Below are 17,081 nucleotides of genomic sequence, written 5' to 3' on the forward strand. Positions count from 1 at the left end.
CATGATGGGAATGACACTCCTCTAAGCAGTCGTGGAAGGAATCGACCTGGACGTGATGGCGAGCAGTCTAATAACGCGAATTAAGAAGTCTGTAGAAGCCCCTGTATCAGCAGTTACTTCAGTCGCCTACGACGTGCAAGGCACAAATGTAGAAGAATGAAAGGTAACCTGGTACAACATATTGGAAATAGGGGAATGTGATCCACAACTCACTGTCCTTAGGGGAGGCCTTTAGCGGGAGAGAGAGGCGCGGTGAGGGGAGGGAGGGCAGTATCAGCGTTGACCCCTACTCACTTTTCAACACTTTACAGTCTGGCTCATTCCATTCCACGGAAATTGCTCTTGGTGAAGCCACTAATTGCTGAAAGATGGACACTTCATAGACCTTATCGTACAGTCCTCTGGGCTGAATTTGACATGGTAAGTCTCTGTGAAATTGTCTTTCCTCCTTGTATCTTAAGAGCTCCTCCTCCTTCTCCTGGTCCCTTCTTCTTCACCTTCTTGGGCAGCTCTTTATTCACAGATCTCAGTGAAACTAAAAATCGCAAGCACTGTTCTAACTGTGCTATTCAATATGCTCATTTTACAGATGCGGAAACTGGGGTAAATAATTTCCCTGAGGTCAGGACACTAATAACAGGCTGTGTGGCTCCAAAGCCTTTGCACTTAAACACCACACCATTTTGCCCTGAAAGTTGCTGTTCCCCAGGGTTCTGGACCTGGGCCTGGGCCTCTTCTACTGCACACTGTCCCTGATGGTTTCCACTTTCACCTGAGGCCTTTCCTGTCTACCCAACCAGGCCCCTCTCTTGAGCTCCAGGACCCCTTAACCACTCAGTGACTAGACAACTACACTTGAGTATCCCATTGGCACCTCAATATCAACTTGTCCAAAATGCGCTTCACTGTCTTGCGCAGGAGTCTATTCCTGTATATTCAATGCAAACCAGCAAATGTTACCTCCATTCAGCAGACATCCAAACCAGAAACCCAGTTTCATCCTCAGCTCCTCCCTTTTTCCCCACTCTCAACATCCAATTGATACACCCCTTTCCTGCCTCTTGAATCTACTCCAGCCCCACTGTCATAGTTTTTGGCCCAAGGGATCTTTTTAGAATGCAACTTTTAGTATGATAGTACCATTATGAAGAACCCCCCAGTAATTTCCCTTGGTCAGGATAAAGTGAAGCCTCCTTAGTATGGAAGATAGGTCCCTCCATGAGCTGACTCCTACTTATCTTTCCAGACTCATCTCTCTCCACATCTCCCTTCTGCTATGAACCACAAGTTCAGCCCACAGGATCTATTATATAATAAGGACAACCAAGGTTATCCCTTCATGTTTCTAAAACAAATGTGTGTTAACATTAATAAAGAAATACAAACATCATACATATATACAAAAATATTTAGGTATAATCACAGGAAGCATCTGGGAAATTTTAGCACATCTTAGTTCAAACTTAGTTTAAGACGTCAGGGAAAATGACAGAATAAAACCTCTGAAAATCCTCCCTTCTTTTCATAAAATAAATGAGAAAACTGGTTTTAAAAATGGCCAGAATCTGGGACTTCCCTGGCGGTCCAGTGGTTAAGACTCCATGCTTCCACTGCAAGGGACATGGGTTCGATCCATGGTCAGGGAATGAAGATCCCACGTGCCATGTGGCGTGGCCAAAATAAATAAAAAATAAAAATGGCCAGAATCAACATTTTCAAAACTCTGGAAATTAAACAAGTCTTGCAGTAATCTGGGGAGCTCTTTTTTTCCCCCCCCCAATAAAAACACCTAAATTGCAATAGGCAAAGGGAGCTTTGTAGTGCTTTAACTTTACAGTGTTTAAACTTACAGTGTTTAACTCTATCCTTAACCCCTTCCTTCTAACTCCATGGCAGCCTTGAAAACGAGGCTCCCACAACCAAGATGAAAATCAGCAGCCTGGCAGCCACCAGAGGGGGCAAAATTGGGTTGGAGTTCCTTCAAGGCCTCAAATCCAGAGAATTGAAATTATTTGACCTGTCTCATGCTTCCCTGGATGATCTCACTTGCAAGTTTGCCTTTATTTGACCTGACTCAAAGCAAAAAACCTTTTTCTGGGGATGTTTGTCAAAAATACTTAGAGGCAGTTATCTAACTTTGGGTGGCTGCCTGGGGGTAGTCGATTACAGTAAAGGGCAAACAATAGGCAAACCAGGAAGCTTAAAAGGAAACGCTAGGAGGCTTCCCTGGTGGCACAGTGGTTGAGAGTCTGCCTGCCAATGCAGGGGACACAGGTTCGAGCCCTGGTTTGGGAAGATCCCACATGCTGCGGAGCAACTAGGCCCGTGAGCCACAACTACTGAGCCTGCGCGTCTGGAGGCTGTGCTTTGCAACAAGAGAGGCCGCGATAGTGAGAGGCCCGCGCACCGCGATGAAGAGTGGCCCCCACTTGCCGCAACTAGAGAGAAAAGCCCTCGCACAGAAACGAAGACCCAACACAGCCATAAATAAATAAATTAGTTTAAAAAAAGGAAAAGCTAGGGCCTGAGCTGTCTATACAGGATACCTCGTTTTACTGCACTTTGCTTTTTTGTGCTTCACAGATATTCTGACTTTTACAAATTGAAGTTTTGTGGCAACCTTATTGGAACCATTTTCCCAACAGCATTTGCTCACTCCATGTCTCTGTGTCACATTTTGGTAATTCTGACAATATTCCAAACTTTTTTCATTATTATTATATTTGTTATGATGAATCTGTGATGTCAGTGATCTTGAATGTTACTAAGGCCCACATGATGGGTAGCAATTTTTAGCAAGAGATAGCTTTTAAATGAAGGTCTGTACATTGTTTTATTAGACATAATGCTACTGCACACTTAATAGACTATAGTATAGTATAAATGTAACTTTTATATGCAGTGAGAAACTGAAAAATTCATGTGACTCACTTTATTGCAATATTCACTTTATTGTGGTGGTCTGGAACTGAACCTGTGATATCTCTGAGGTATAGAGACTTTGAAAAGCCCAGACGTATTCCTGGGAATCTGGAAGGCCATGCACATGTATATGGCTGTGTGCATACCCAGGGCTGTACACATGCCCAGGAAAGACCAGAGAAGACCCTAAACCCTCCCACTGCACTGACCTTGAGGCTCTGTGCAAGCAGGAGGTGAAGGCTAAGGCACAGTTGTCAACTGTCTGGCTAAGCGTTGAAGGTATACCATACCCAGAGCTCCTCAACAACAACTGGGAAGTTCATTAGTTCTAGGCATTTATGGAAGTATCTGTTAATCATTAGCTGACCATTAAGCTAGTTGAGCAGAGACTTCAGTGATAACACATGACTTTAAGGAATTCACTTAGAAAAGTCACTAAACAAGCAAAAGCAAACAGCAACATCAAAGTCTGGGAGGGGGTGGAATCTGATATTCAGAATTGACACATTATATTATTTTAAATGTCCAGTTCTTAACAAAAAAATTACAAGACATTCAAAGAACTAAGAAAATATGGTCATGCACAGGAAAAGAAATCAATAGAAAATGTCCCTGTGGAAGCTAAGACATTGGACTTAAAAGACAAAAACTTTTAAAAATAAGCTGTTTTTAAAATGTTCACAAAACTAAAGGAAACAATGTCTAAAAAAGTAAAGGAAGGTATGAGAATTATGTCTCATCAAATACAGGATATCAATAAAGAGATAGTAATTATTTTTTAATCAAAATCCTAGAATTAAAAAGTACAATAAATGAAATGAAAAATTCACTAAAAGGGCTCAACAGCAGATAAGAACAGGTAGAAGAAAGAACCAGAAAATGTGAAGATAGATCAACTGAGATTAACAGTCGGTGGGTTTAAAAGAAAAAAGAATGAAGGAAAACGAACAGAGCCTCAGAATCCTCTGGGATACCTTGAAACATTCCAACATACACATAATGGGAGTTCCAGAAGGAAAGGACAGAGAGATAGGGAGAGAAAGAATCTTTGAAGAAATAATGATCCAAAACACCCAAATATGATGAAAAATACTAATCTACATGTCTAAACATCTGAACAAATTCCAAGCAGAATAAACTCAAAGAGATCCACACCAAGACATCATAATAATAAAACTACAGAAAGAGAAAATCTTAAAAGCAACAAGTGAAAAGCAATTTGTCACATACACTTGATCCAATAAGGTTAATAGCTAATTTTTCATCAGAAACCATGGAGGACAAAAGTCACTGAGATAACATATTCAAAGTCCTGAAAGGAAAAGACTGTCAGTCAAGAATTCTATATCTAGTAAAATGATCCTTCAAAAATGAAGAACAGCTTGAAAATGAAATTAAGAAAATAATTCCACTTATAATAGAGTCAAGGAATAAATTATTTAGGAAAAAATTAGTAAAAGTAGTGCAAACTTATACTCTGAAAACTACAAAACATTATTTAAAGAAATTAAAGAAGATCTATATAAATGGGAAGACATCCTATGTTCATGTATCAGGAGACTTAGTATTGTTAAATGGCAATATTCCCCAGATTGATCTACAGATTCTGTGCACTCTCTATCGGAATCTCAGCTAGATTCTTTGTATACTTTAGAACCTGATCCTCAAATTCATATGGAAACTCAAAGGACCCAGAATAGCCAAGACAATCATGGGAAAAAAAAGAATGAAATTAAAAGATTCACATATCCCCGTTTCAAAACTTGCTACAAAGCAACAGTAATCAAGCAGTGTGGTACTAGCATAAGAAAAGACAATCAATGGAATAAAATTGAGAATCCAGAGATAAACCCTCACATTTATGGGCAAATGACTTTTGACAAGGGTGTCAAAACAATTCAGTGGAGAAAGAATAGTCTTTTCAATGAATAGTGCTGAGACAATTAGACACCCATGCAGAAGAATAAGGTTGGATCTCCTACCTCATATGATATATAAAAATTAACTCAAAATGGATTAAAGATGTAAATGAAGGAACCAAACCTATAAAACTCTTAGAGGAAAACATAGATGTAAATCATCATGATCTTGGATTATGCGTTGTTTCCTTAGATACGACACCTGAAACACAAGCAACCAAAGGAAAAAAAAAAACCAGATAAATTGGACTTCATCAAATAAAAACTTTTGCGCTTCATAGAATCAATGGAGAGACTGGAGAAGTAAGCTCTGAAAATGAGCAGGAACCAAAGAAGGCCAGGATGCCTACGACACTGCCACCACTGGGAGTTCAGTGCCTCCAATACTCCTAGGCTCTCCAATGGCCACTTCTGCTGTAAGTCATTTCTGCACCTCCCCTACACTCCCTCAGAAATCAAAGTCAAACTCAAAATCCCAATGAGATACCATTTCACCTCCACTAGGATGGCTAAAATTTATAAAAGAGGCAATAGCAATTAGTGGTGAGGATGTGGAGAAATGGGAACCCTTATGTGCTGCTGGTGGAAATGTAAAGTGGTACAGCCACTTTGGAAAACAATCTGATGGTTCCTCAAAAAGTTAAACATAGAGTTACCATTTGACCCAGCAATTCCACTCCTAAGTATATACCTGAGATGTGAAAACATATGTCCACTTGTATACTGATGTCCATAGAGGCATAGGTCGTAATAGCCAAAAGGTGGAAGCAACCCACGTGTTTATCAAGTGATGAATGGATGAGTAAAACTTGTTATATCCATGAAACAGAATATTATTCAGCAGTAAAATGAATGAAGGACTTATATGTTCTATGACATGGATGAACCTTGAAAACATTATGTGAAAGAAGTATATTCCTTGATTATATGAAAGAAGTATACTCAATGATTATATGAAAGACCATACATTCTATTATTCCATTATTAGAAATGTCTAGAATAGGCAAATATGTAGAGAAACAAAGTAGATTGGTGGTTGTGTAGGGTTGGGGGAAATGGTAAGACTGCAGGTTGACAGCAAAGTGTATGGGGTTTCTTTTTTTGAGGTAATTAAAATGTTTTGGAGTTAGTGGTGATGGTGGCCCAACTTTATGAATATACTGAAAGCCATTGAACTGTATACTTTAAGTGGGTGAGTTACATAACATGTGATTATATTTCAAAATTGTTACCAAAAGTTGGACAAAGGATTTGAATAGATATTTTTTCCAAATAAAAAGATATGTAAATGGCCAATAAACCCATAAGAAGATGTTAAACATCATTAGCCATCAGGAAAATGCAAATCAAAGCTATAATAAGGTACTATTTCACATACACTAAGATGGCTGTAATGAAAAAGACAGAGAGTAACAAGTGTTGGTGAAATGTGGAGAAATTGTAACCTTCAATGCTGATTGTGGGAATGTAAAATGTTTTTCACAGCAGTTGCTGTGAAAAACAGTGTGGCAGTTCCTCAAAAAGTTAAACATAGAGTTACCATTTGACCCAGCAATTCCACTCCTAGGTGTATACCTAAGAAATGAAAACATGTCCACACAAAAAATTATACCCTCATGTTCATAACAGCATTATTCATAATAGCCAAAAAGTGAAAACAACCCAAATGTCCATTATCTGATGAGTGGATAAACAAAATGAGGAGTAGCTATACAATGGAATATTATTTAGTGACAAAAAGTAATTAAATATTGTTACAAGTCACAACACAGACGAAGTTTGAAAACATGCTATGAGAGAAGTTGGTCACAAAAGGCCACATATTATATGTTCTATTTGTATGAAATATCCAGAATAGGAAATCCATAGAGACAAAGTAGATTAGTGGTTGCTAGTGGCTGGGTCAGGGAGGAATGAGGAATGACTGTTAATGGATATGGGGTTTCTTTAAGGATGATGAAAATTTTCTGGAATTAGATAGTGGTGATTGTTGTATAACCTTATGAATACTAAAAACTATTGAGTATAACATTTTAAAAGAGTAAATTCTATGTTATATAAATTACATCTCAATTTTTAAAAATACTCCAAATCGTACCATCCAAATATTATCACCATTAACATTAGGGTAACATTCCAGGTCTCTTTCTAGGCATATATATGACTGGAAAGGTAGAACGGATGAATGGATGTACGGATAGATAGCTATATTGATTGAATACTCAACTGATATTTTTAAGAGAATGGGGTGATACAATAGATGCTATGTTTATTAAAAAGTATCTGCATATCTTCCTTTTATCCCCAATCCCCACTTTTCCCCCCTCTATTCTGGGCTTTAGGGGGGCTGACCTGCATAGATTGCGTGATTCATCAGGATTTTAGTGGGTTTAGCCAATGAAAGTCACCAGCAGGACACTGAAGCCTGGAGAAGCGAGGTGGGAGCATTGATCCCTCAGCTTCCTCGATGGGCGTTGATGCATCTCTTCAAGGGCCCAGCCTTCTTCATGCAGCTGCCCTCTCTGCATTCTAGTGGCCTTTCCTTCTCTTCCACCTTTGAGACTAAGTGGATACAGGCCTCTGCTGTTGCTGGTTCTGGAACACTGTACCCTCCCTTGTTGGTTTCTCTAAACCCTGCCCCTACCTTTGTAAATAGTCTTAAACCCTCTTTAAATTACCCCATTTGAATACGGCAGGAACTAGACTGATGACAAAGTTTCAGATTTGTATTAATCAGTCTCAGTATAAATAAGCAATACATTTAATATTTATTAAGTAGTATTAGGATTAAAATGGATTCAGTATTATTAGTAGTAGCATTTAATTTTACTTTAGTTTAATAGAAAAAAAAAACTAAAGTGAAACTGAAGAAATTGTTGAACTTCAAATATTTCTTTACCATAAGAGATATTTTCCAAAAGCTACTTCTTTAGAGGTTCAGAGCTCTTATTTAAAACAAAATATGTATTTTTAAAAATCCTTTCTAAAAATTTAAATATACATGTTTCGATCTAAACAGTAGCTCTTGACTTCCAGGTTTGAAAGATAAAGACACGTGAAATCTTACATTTCCTCTGACCTCATTCCTCTACCTCCTGATTTTTGTTAGTTATATTATTATTACTTTTTAAAATTAATTAATTAATTAATTTATTTATTTATTTATTTATTTATTTTTGGCTGCATTGAGTCTTCGTTGCTGCACACGGGCTTTCTCTAGTTGCGGAGACCGGGGGCTACTCTTCGTTGCGGTGCACGGGCTTCTCATTGCGGTGGCTTCTCTTGATGTGGAGCATGGACTCTAGGGTGCACAGGCTTCAGTAGTTGTGGCACACAGGCTCAGTAGTTGTGGCTTGCAGGCTCTAGAGCACAGGCTCAGTAGTTGTGGCACACGGGCTTAGTTGCTCCGCGGCATGTGGGATCTTCCCAGACCAGGGATCGAACCCGTGTCCCCTGCATTGGCAGGCGGATTCTCAACCACTGCGCCACCAGGGAAGCCCTATTATTATTACTTTTGCATTACTCAAATTTATACCATTCATACTCTCTTCTGTAACTATAATTCCCATAATTGTTTGGTATGGTCATAATATTTAAATGGATCAATGTTTATCACCAGTCCTTTTATTTGGCTTTTCTAAACCTGAGTTCTTATATTGATTAATCTTTTAATTGACCGAATTTCATTGTCAAACAGTTGTCGCTATTTTTGTTGTTTTGCAAGTTTCATTATGGATATCATATTCCTTTAAGTCTTTCATGTTTGAGAATGTCTGCTTTTGGTTTTATCCTTGACTAATATTTTATCTGGGCTTAATATTCTTGGGTCACATTTTCATTTTCTCAGAATTTTATAAACATAGCCCTGTTATTTTCTTGAATTGAATGTTGCTTTGGAGAAGTCTGAGGCTAACCATATCTTTTTTACCACTTTTAAATATGGCTTGCTTTGTCTGTTTGAAAACCTAAAAAATTATTTTATTCTTGAAGTCTAATAACTTAACTAAGGATATATATTAATATTGTGTAGTTTTGTGTTCAGTGATTTTTTTGGTGGGGTGTGGGCACACCACACGGCTTGCGGGATCTTAGTTCCCCTGACCAGGGATTGAACCCGGGACCTCCGCAGTGAAAGCACGGAGTCCTAACCACCGGGCTGCAAGGGAATTCCCGTGTATTCAGTGATTTTTGTCAGAATTTCAGGGAACACAATATATTCTTTCAATCTGCAGATTCACTTCTTCCTTCATTTAGGAAAATTCTCTTTGATTACATCATCTGACATTCCAATCAGTGGATTCTTTACTGGGGATAACAGTTATCTTTATGCTGAATTACAATACTTTATCTGTCTTCCACATTTATTAGCATCTCTCTAGGCTCTTGAAGCTTTGTCATTTTCATCTGCATCTTTTGTGATTATCTCAAACCAGAAATAGGCCCACACGCATCTGCCCAACTAATTTTTGGCAAAGATGCAAAAGTAATGCAATGGTGGAAGGATACCTTTTCCCACAAATGGTACTGGAGCAGTTGGATACTCCCAGCATCCCCTGCCCCCTCCCCCTCAATGAGCCTCTGCATAAACCTCACACCTTATACAAAAATTAACTCAAAATGAATCATAGTCTTAAACGTAAAACTATAAAATTTTAGAAGAACACATAACATAAAATCTTTGGGATGTAGCAAAATTTAAAACTTTTGCTTGATGAAAGATACTATTAGAGAGTAAAAAGACAAGCTACAGACTGGGAGAAAATGTTTGCAAGCCACACATCTAATGAATGACTTGTGTTTAGGATATGTAAATAATGCTCAAAACAGTAAAGAATAAACAATCCAATCAGAAAATGGGCAAAAGACAGGAACAGACATTTCACTGAAGAGGAAATACAGATGGCAAATAAGCACATGAAAAGATATTCAACATCATTAGCCATTAGAGAAATACAAGTTAAAACCACGAGATATCAGGCTTCCCTTGTGGTGCAGTGGTTAAGAATCTGCCTGCCAAAGCAGGGGACATGGGTTCAAGCCCCGGTCCGGGAAGATCCCACATGCCACGGAGCAACTAAGCCCGTGCGCCACAGCTACTGAGCCTGTGCTCCAGAGCCCGCGAGCCACACACAACCACTGAAGCCCGCACGCCTAGAGCCTGTGCTCCAAAACAAGAGAAGCCACTGCAATGAGAAGCCCGCACACTGCAATGAAGAGTAGCCCCCGCTCACTGCAACTAGAGAAAGCCCGTGCACAGCAATGAAGACCCAACGCAGCCAAAAATAAAATTTAAAATAAATTAATTAATTTAAAAAAACACGAGATATCAAAAATACTAATAATACCATATGCTGGTGAGGATGCAGAGAAAACAGGATCTCTCATGCATTGTTGGTGGGAATCTAAAATTTCAGAGTGGTACAGTCACTCTGAAAAATAGCCTGGCAGGTTGTTTTTTGTTTGTTTGTTTAATTAATTAATTTATTTATTTTTGGCTCTGTTGGGTCTTTGTTGCTGTGCATGGGCTTTCTCCAGTTTCAGCGAGCAGGGGCTACTCTTCATTGCAGTGTGCGGGCTTCTCATTGCGGTGGCTTCTCCTGTTGTGGAGCACGGGCTCTAGGTGTGTGGGCTTCAGTAGTTGTGGCAAGTGGGCTCTAGAGCACAGGCTCAGTAGTTATGGAGCAAAGGCTTAGTTGCTCCGTAGCATGTGGGATCTTCCTGGACCAGGGATCGAACCTGTGTCCCCTGCATTGGCAGGCAGATTCTTAACCACTGTGCTACCAGGAAAATCCCTAGTCTAGCAGGTTTTAAAACAAATAAAATTAAATATGTGCTTACTATACAATCCAGTGATTGTACTCTTATGCATTTATCCCAGAGAGATGAAAACATCTGCATGAATATTAGTAACAACTTTATTCATGATGGCCCCAAACTGAAAACAATCCCAATGTCCTTCAATAGATAAATGGTTAAACCAACTGTGGTACATCCATACTATGGACTATTACTCAGCACTAAAAAGGAAAGAACTCTTGATAAGTGCAATATGGATGACCTCAAGAGAATTACGCCAATCTTAAAAGGTTATGTCCTATATGATCTCATTTATAAAACATTCTTGAAATGACACAGTTATAGAGATGGAGAGGAGATTAGTGATTGCCAGGGGTGGAGGCAGGGAGGGGAGAAGGACAGGGAGAAGAAGAGGTGAGTATGGCTGTGAAAGGGTAGCATGAGAGATCCCAGACATGATGAAACTGTTCTCTATCTTGAAATGATGATGGTTACATGAATCTACACATGTGATAACATTTTATAGAATTAAGTACACACAAATGAATGCATGTAAAACTGGTGAAATAAGAAGGTCAGTTAATTACATCAATGTCAATTTCCAGGGTGTGATATTGTATTGCAGTTATGAAAGATGTTACCATTGGACAGATAGATGAAGGGTACGTGAGATCTCTCTGTATTATTTCTTACAACTGCATGTGAATCTACAAGTATCTCAAAATAAAAAGTTGAATTAAAGGGAAAAAATGAGGTTACATTTCCAAAAGAAAATTTGTATTGTGCGTGAGGAACCGTGTGGGAAGAGTACTGCTTCTATCTACTAATCATCATGTATCACAATCACACATTCAAACACACACACGCACAGATGTATTAGTCACAGAGGTTCTTACAAATTGACATAGGAAAGGAAATTTAGAATTGTTCATCTGGGCATAACTAATAAGGTAATAAAGGGAACTGCAAATGAATTGGAGCAAAAAATCTTTGCATGTTTCATAAAGCTTTCCTGATCCAGCCTTTTCTACAATGGCCCCCTAATGAGGAAGGAGCGATTAGTGTGCTATGAGATGTGTAATGTGGCAGTTTGAGCAGCTCCCTGAGTCTGGCTGTGTGATGCTGGCAGTCTTTGTGCCCAGTCTGGACTCATTGAAGTGCTATGGCTTTATTTCCTTTTGGTTTTTGTTTCTTAATGGAGGTTACACTGAGTGGGAAGGAAGTCCCGAGTTGAATGTATAATCACCATGGGAACAGGCCACAATCAATCCCTGGGAATGTAGCTCATGGCCCCCACATAACTATTGTCAAAATCCTTCTTATGCACTTTTCTACGTTTTGAATGCTTCTGAGTTTGAGTGAATGTGTGTATACATGCCTGTGTGTATAATACTTATAGGTTACCTGGTTTGTCCTTGAGGGCAGAGGCAGAAGAAAATGTAGGGCACTTTATACAAACAACTTCACATTCCTCAAACTTCTGGTTTGTGTTTATTAGCTAGGAATCAATTGTAATCAAGTATAGTAGAAGGAAAGTAATTTCTGAAAAATCTGAACTCCCACTTACCTCCATTCAGGCCACCATTTCTCTTCTATAGGAGACTAAGTCCAGCATTTATGATGCTAGCAAAATTTGATTTTCTGTCTTCCTCACCTTCATTTCCTCCTGGTCTAGATGACCCCAAATTGCGATGATCTTTGCACACGCAGTGGTCTTTCTGGGACTCTTAAATCATGAACTGCCTCCTCATCTTGTTCTTCTCCATTGATTATCCACTCAGTGCTCCTTGACTCACACTGGATTGATATGTACCGAAAGTTTCTGCCCCTGGGCTCTATTCACTCCACAAACCTTCCTAGAGACTGTATTTCCTGTCGTGAAGACCTACAGTGCCTTCTAGACAAATATTCTGCTCTAAATCACTCCAGTGGTTACCTTTAGGATAGACTTAAACTTGCTAAATCTTCACGAGAAGACTCCAACAGGCTTGGTAGAGAGGGGATGAAGAAGACAAAGTCTAGGATCTAATTTAATGTGGGGAAATCTATAAAGATCTCAAAACAAATTTACAAGAGTATGAAATCACCTGAGTCACAAGATGCTATCCTTCAGACATGGGTGTAAGATTCTTACAGAAGTAAGAATTGAACCTATTTTCAACATTTGCTCAGTTATCTGGTATATGAGAAAAGAATAGGCAATTCAGAAACTATAGGAATGATGATCTGCCAATTCAGTCATTTAGATTTCCAGGGAGAGAAGCTAGTCAAGTCAGTTGGATCTATCTACCTGGATCTCCTGTATGCACCCCTCTCTTCTTAACCCTGGCTGATTTCACCAAATTTGTATACAGAGTGCTAATCCTGAAGTAGAATTTAATGATAAAAGTATTTTTTTTAATTCCTACAAAATCCATAAACTGGCATCAAACTCTTTTCTATTGATCTCTTTTGAGTCTCAGTGTGCAGTGGGCAGAATTCTAAGATGACCCACAGTGACCCGTGCCCTTATATAATCTCCTCCCCATGGAATCTCATTCCTGTAATTAGGTTACATTATATGGCAAAGGTGAAGGTAGTTTTTTCAGATGGAATTAAAGCACCTAATCAGTTGAGTTTAAATTAATTAGCCCTGGGGGGACTTCACCTAATCAGGTGAGCCCTTTAAAAGGGTATAGAGGTAAGCCATTCCTCTGCCGGCCTTGAAGAAGTAAGATGTCAGGAGTTCTACAGCCGCAAGGAAATGAATTCTTCCAACAACCATGTGTACTTCGAAGAGGACCCCAAGCCCCAGATGAGACCCCAGCTCTGACTGACGTGTTGATTGTAGTCTTGTGAGACCCTGGAGCAGAGAGCACAGGTAAGCCATGCTCGGCCTCATAACCCATGGACCCTGTGAGATCATAGATAGATGTTGTTATAAGCCCCTAAATTTGTGTTAACTTGTTGTGCCGCTATAGAAAACTCATACACAACTTAATCTCCAGATATTTGGTTAGCTGTTGCAGAGTGGCTATTTCGTTACCTTGCTTTATTGTCAGTCTCTTTCAGTATGCCCTATCAGCTAACAGGGGAAGGCAGGAAAAAAAACACCCCCTAACACCAGGCTCTGAGCCTGTGTTTTGCATACTATAGACAAAAGAGGGGAAATAGTATAAATATAAATTCTTATTTTGATCTTTCATCAAGATATAAAACTTTCCCCATTGCAGACAGTTCATTACCGAATTCTGTTGGTTCTACGTTCAAAATATATCCTGAATCCATTTTTTCCTTTCAGTCCCCATTCCACCCTAGTTGAAACCACCATCCCTCAGAGCCCAGATGAGTATAAACCAGCCTCCTATCTAGTTTCCCAGCATCTTCCCTTTCCCTCTTCTCACTCTTTCCTGACCAGTCCAAGGAGCTATGAACATACTGGGGGGTGGGGAGGAGGACTATGTCTCTTCCCCACTTAAAGCCTTTCAATGGTTTTTCATTGTTCTTAGGATAAAATCCAAAATGACTCGGATTCTCCGCAAAATAATCTTGATCCACTTTCCTCTACAGCACAATTCTCCAGCCCTGCTGATCTTTTTGTTTTTCGTTAGGCACATGTCATCTCTTGAGCCTGGAATACACTTTTTTGGCTAATTCTCACTCGTCCTTCAAGTCTTAGCTCAAAAGTCACTTCTTTAGAGAAGCCTCCGCAGACGCTCTGTAGCAGATGCTATTGAAGCCCCGCCTCATCACCTGCACCCAGGTAGTGAACGTTCCTTAGCCACTACAGGTGTGGCTGCTGCTAACTGCTCACACCTGCACCTTTCTGTAGAGAATTGCCTTTGGCTGATGGGAACTGCCTGGCTGAAAGACGCCTAGGCGGTTATTCTCCCCGAAGAGGGCGGCCTTAACCAACTATTAAGTGATATGGGGGTAAAACAGCTCAGTCCTCTTGCCTCTGGGTGAGACAAATTTGGTCCTGAAAGGAAACTTCAGAGCCCCTGGTAGGATCAGGCTGAGGCTAGAGGTCTCCTGAAACCCATCTTTACCCAGATTCTCCCCCCGCCCTCACTCTGCTGCTGTCAGTCCCTTAGAGACCTCTCCAGGGAGCACTATCTGAATCAATCACTTGCACAAGTGTCCCCACTTCAGGTTCTCCTTCTAGAAAACTTGCCCCAAGATGCTTGCCATAGAAATGACATTCCTTACTGTCTCACGTACATCCTCTTTTCCTTCACTGCACTTTTCACAAATAGCGACTTTATATTTGTTTGTGGGTTGATTAATTTTACCTGCTTCCCTGTTAGCCATGATCTCTGTGAGGGTGGGGGCCGTGCCTGTTTCACCCACCTCTGCATCCCCAACAGTAGCACCATGTCCGGTACCATGGGGGAGCTCATAAGTTGTTGAATAGACGAATGAATGTGTGACTTTGGTGTCTGTCTTCAAGATGAGTGTAGCTGGCAGTGGATGTAATGCATACATTGTACCTTGGACCATGCCTTGGAAGTTGTGTGGTGCTCCTTTATGTGTTTCTAAGTGGAAGCACTCAGAAAACTAGGCTTCATTAATTTACATTCTTGCCTCATGAGGAAGAAGGTGGGGGGGGGGTAGAAAATAGAATGGCAAGTGGTGGTGTTTCTTTATTCACATTAGAGAGATGAAAAAACTGAGGTTCAAGGGGATTAGGCCACTTGCCAAGGCACAAAATGAATGGAAGTCTGAACTGGGAACCTAATCTAGGGCTTTCTGACTCTAAAACCCATGCTTTCCTCCTCCTAGGTTTTCCTTGTCTCTCAACCTACTAACTTATTAAATCATCTTGGACCAAATATAAGTAAAAGTTTAAATACATGAACTTCTTTGAGTTAATGTCAAAACTAGATATAAATCTTAAAATACTGTTAGTCTTATAAACTACCATTAGTCAATATGTGATATTGTATTGAACACCTATAATGTGTTAAACATGGATCTCACCATGACTAAGAAGGGAAATTGATTGGAGATGATTTTTTAAAATTAAAGTACAGTTGATTTACAGTATTGTGTTGGTTTCAGGTGTACAACAAAGTGATTCGGTTGTGTATATATATTTCAGATTCTTTTCCATTATAGGTTATTACAAGATATTGAATATAGGTCCCTGTCCTATATAGTAAATCCTTGTTGTTCATCTGTTTTATATATAGCGGTGTGTGTCTGTTAATCCTATACCCCTAATTATCCCTCACCCCATCCCTTTCCCCTTTGGTAACCATAAGTTTGTTTTCTATGTGAGTCTGTTTCTGTTTTGTATACAGATTCATTTGTGTTACTTTTTAGATTCCACATATAAGTGATATCATATGTAAGTGATTATCATATATTTGTCTTTATCTGACTCACTTCCCTTAGTGTGATTTTTCTCTCAGTCCATCCATATTGCTGCAAATGGCCATATTTCATTCTTTTTTGTGGCTGAGTATATTACATTGTATATATATATGCCACATCATCTTTGTAATTCGAGATGATTTTGTTTTTGGATTTCTTGCTGGCCTAGTTGTTCTAGGGTCACCTGATGGAATAAAGTGTACCCGTGTTTCAAGGACTGGAACAATAGCTTCTGTATCTGCAGTTTCACCTCCCTCAAAGCCATCCTTAAGCCCAGAGTATACAATGACTCTTTTTTTTAATTGAAGTAGAGTTGATTTACAGTGCTGTGCCAATCTCTGCTGTACAGCAAAGCGACTCAGATGTACACACGTATACTTTCTTTTTTTTACATTCTTTTCCACTATGGTTAATCCCAGGAGATTGGATATAGTTCCCTGTGCTATACAGTAGGACCTTGTTGTTTTATCCATTCTAAATGTAATAGTTTGCATTCTAAATGTAATAGTTTGCAACCCAAACTCTCAGTCCATCCCTCTCCCTCCCTGCCTCCCCTTTAGCAACCACAAGTCTGATTTCTGTGTCTATGAGTCTGTTTCTGTTTTGTAGATAGGTTCATTTTTGCCGTATTTTAGATTCCACATATAAGTGATATCATATGGTATCTGTCTTTGTCTCTCTGACTTACTTCACTTAGTATGATAATCTCTAGGTCCATCCATGTTGCTGCAAATGGCATTATTTCGTTCTTTTTTGTGACTGAGTAATATTCCATTGTAGATATGTACCCCATCTTCTTTATCCATCTGTCGATGGACATTTAGGTTGTTTCCATGTTTTGGCTATTGTGAATAGTAGTGCTATGAACATAGGGGTGTGTGTATCTTTTTGAATTACAGTTTTGTCCAGGTGTGTGTGCCCAGGAGTGGGATTGCTGGATCATATGGTAATTGTATTTTTAGTTTTCTGAGAAACCTCCATACTGTTTTCCATAGTGACTGCACCAACTTAAAAAAACAAATGGGACCTAATCAAACTTACAAGTTTTTGCACAGCAAAGGAAACAATAAACAAAATGGAAAGACAAGC

The 17,081-nt window shown here is 39.4% G+C and overlaps 1 protein-coding gene across 2 annotated transcripts in view; it reads left to right on the plus strand.

Moving 5' to 3' along the window:
* Positions 1-8: 8 nt before the first annotated feature.
* Positions 9-17,081, plus strand: part of NAPEPLD (N-acyl phosphatidylethanolamine phospholipase D) — an 84,577-nt gene continuing 67,504 nt past the window's right edge. Inside the window, exons 1-2 of one of the 2 annotated variants that reach the window (XM_082473583.1) lie at positions 9-163; positions 5,123-5,257. The gene's annotated coding sequence lies outside the window, so the exon portion shown is untranslated. The remainder of the gene's footprint in view (positions 164-5,122; positions 5,258-17,081) is intronic. The other variant, XM_082473582.1, reaches the window with a different exon arrangement.

This window comes from Balaenoptera physalus (assembly GCF_965194825.1).
Source record: "Balaenoptera physalus genome assembly, chromosome: 8".
NCBI classification, from domain to species: Eukaryota; Metazoa; Chordata; class Mammalia; order Artiodactyla; family Balaenopteridae; genus Balaenoptera; species Balaenoptera physalus.